This window comes from Petaurus breviceps, unplaced genomic scaffold, assembly GCF_028583685.1.
Source record: "Petaurus breviceps papuanus isolate PSGF00001 unplaced genomic scaffold, PetGlider_PUasm1.0 185, whole genome shotgun sequence".
Lineage (NCBI taxonomy): Eukaryota > Metazoa > Chordata > Mammalia > Diprotodontia > Petauridae > Petaurus > Petaurus breviceps.
Window position 1 is genome coordinate 33,638,329 of NW_027185797.1, and position 3,382 is coordinate 33,641,710.

Consider the following 3,382-nt stretch of genomic DNA (forward strand, 5'->3'; position numbering starts at 1 on the left):
CATTTCTGCTTGAAATTCTCTAAAACTAATGAACAAGTCATTCAATTCAACCCAACAAGCTTTTATTAAGGGCCTACTATGTGTTAATCATGAGGCAGCAAAGTGGAAAAGTAGATAGAGGACAATACCTGAAGTCAGGAAGACATCTTCCTGAGTTCATTACTAGCTGTGTGACTCTTGATAAGTTATTTAACTCTGTTTGCCTCAGTTTCTTCATTTGTAAAATGAACTAGAGAAGCAAATAGCAAATCACTCCAGTATCTTTGGTAAGAAAACCCCAAAAGGGTATAATAAAGAGTCAGACATTGGCAGAGGCCCGGAAGATGATGGGGGCAGTGCAGAGGCCTGGACGCCAGGGCGTGCAGAGGTCCTGATGAGGCCTGATCAACATGGTAACATATTGACCCACCAACTACAAGGGCCATTGCCAGGCTTATCACTGCAGGGCTGGGACTGGATTGTATTGGCTACAGAACCCACCAAATGACAAAGAGAAGCTAACTTCCCACTGAAGACAGTCCAGCAGGCCAGCAGGAAGGGGCCAGCATGGTACTCTGGGAGCCGAGCCCAGCCCCACGTGAGCCCTAGGTTTTAGCCTCAGGGCAGCCAAAACTAGCTGCCAGCTGGAGGGATTTCAGATCACCAGCAGCTCTGGTGGTTTGCAGAATTATTAACCCATATATGCTAAGGACAAAGTGAGAGGTCAGTACAGTGTGGACTCTGGGAACCATGAGTTCTGGAGTGTGATCGGCCTTTGCTGCTGGGGCGAGAAGAGGCTGAGGTACTGTAGCTGTGCAGCTGCTTCCACGTGGCAGCTTCAGCTCATGGTCTGCAGAGTACAGGGGATCAAGCACCAGTCTGAGGGGTGATCACTCTTGCTTTAACCTGCTTGGGTCTAGATTGTGGTTTAGGGTGGAGGTCCTGGGGTGTGTGACCAGAGAAGGCACCCAACTAATAGCTCCTGCAGCTGAGAAAACCCCAGAAATTGGGACAAAGCTCCCCTGGCTGGGTAGCAGAGTTCTACTATGGAAAAAAGCTCAGAAGTCACGTAATTGAGTGGCAACATGAGCAAACAAGGGAAGCAAAGCAAGCAGAGCAACCCAACTTTACACTCCTATTTGGGGACAAAAAGGATCAAAGCATGGAACAGGAGGAAGACAGCAAAGTCAGGACTCCTGCACCAGAAGTTTCCAAGAAAAGAATAATCTGCTTACAGGCCATAGAGGAGCTTAAGAAGGATTTTGAAAGCCAAATAAGAGAAGTTGAGGAAAAATTGAAAAGAGAAATGAGAACGATGCAAGAAAATTATGACATGAGAGTCAACAAACTGACTGAAGAAAATAACACCTTAAAAATTGACTAACTCAAATGGCAAAAGAAGCTCAAAAAGCCAATGAAAAGAATGTTTTAAAAAGTTGAATTTGCCAGATGGAAAAAAGAATCTCAGCAGCTCACTGAAGAGAATCATTCCTTCAGAATTAGATTGGAGCAAATGGAAGCTAGTGGCTTTATGAGAAATCAAGATACTATTAAACAGATCCAAATAAATGAAAAAATAGAAGGCAATGTGAAATATCTCATTGGGAAAACCACTGACCTGGAAAATAGATCCAGGAGAAATAATTTAAAAATTATTAGACTACCTGAAAGCCATGATAAAAAAAAGAACCTAGAAATCATCCTCCAAGAAATTCTCAAGGAAAATTGTCCTGATGTTTTAGAACCAGAGGGAAAAATAGAGGTTGAAAGAATCAACAAATCACCTCCTGAAAAAGATCCCAAAAAGAAAACTCCTAGGAATATTATAGCCAGGTTTCAGAGTTCCCAGATCAAGGAGGAAATATTCCAAGCAGCCAAGAAGAAACAATTTGAATACCGTGGAAACCCAATCAGGATAACCCAGGATCTTGCAGCTTCTACACTGAGGGATCAAAGGGCTTGGAATATGATATTCTGGAAGTCAAAGGATCTGGGATTAAAACCAAGAATCACCTACCCAGCAAAACTGAGCATCATGTTTCATGGGAAAATATGGTCATTCAATGAAATAGAAGACTTTTAAGGATTCTTGATGAAAAAAACAGCTGAATAGAAAATTTGACATTCAGATACAAGAAGCAAGAGAAGCAGGAGAAGGTAAACAGGGAAAAGAAATCATAAGGAACTTATCAAAGTTGAACTATTACATTCCTACGTGGAAAAGTGATAATTGTAACTTATGAAACTTTTCTGAGTCTGAGAATAGTTGAAGGGAACATAAATGTATATATATATATGTATATGTACATATACATATATATGTCTATATAGGAGAGTATATGGGTGTATGAATACATATGTGAGAATGTGTATATATATGTACAGGTATACATAGACAGAGGGTACAGGACCAGTTGAATAGGAAAGGATGATACTTAAAAGGTGAAATTAAGAAGTGAGAGAAGTATATAATTAGAGGAGATGGGAAAGATAGAATGGGGTAAATTATCTAATATAGAAGAGGCAAGGGAAAACTATTACAATGGAGGGCAAGAACAGGAAGGCAAAAGGGAATGAGTCAACAGTATTCTCAATGAATTTGGCTTAGAGAGGGAATCACATACACACTAAATAGGGTATCTCACCCTACAGGAGAGTATAGGTGGGAAGGGGATGAAAGGGGTATGTATGATGGAAGGGAGGGCAGGATGGGGGGGGGAGGGAAGTTGGAAGCACCCACTTTTGAAAAGGGACAGGATCAAAGTAAAAAATAGAACAAGTGGGGGGTGGGATGGGATGGAGGGAAATATAGTCAGTCTTTCACAATATATCCCCTATGGAAATGTTTTGCATGGTTACAAATGTACAGCCTATATTGAATTGCTTGTCTTCCCAGTAAGGACTGGTGACAAGGGAGGTAGGGAAGGAATCTGTAATTCAAAGGTTTAAAAAGCATATATTATTATTATTATTATTATTTTATATGTAACTGGGAAATAAGATGTACAGGCACTGGGGCATAGAGATCCACCATGCCCTACCGGAAAGCTGGAGGGGGGTTGGGGGAAGACATAGGAGAGAGAAGATTGGGGGAGGGGATATTCAGTGGGATTGCTGTTTTGGAGTGGTGGGTAGGGGAAAAATGGGGAGAAAATTTGTAACTCAAAAATCTTGTGGAAATGAATGGTGTAAATAAAAAAAAATAAAATTAAATAAAAATTTAAAAAAAGTGTCAGATATGATTGGAAATGACTGAACAACACACACACACACACACACACACACACACAAAAACAAAACCAGCAAGGGTCAGCAATGTACTCAGGTTAGAGGGACAAAGACAAAAAGTAAACAGTCCCTGCCCTCAAATAGTTTATGCTGTACTGGGGGCGGGGCAGGGTTT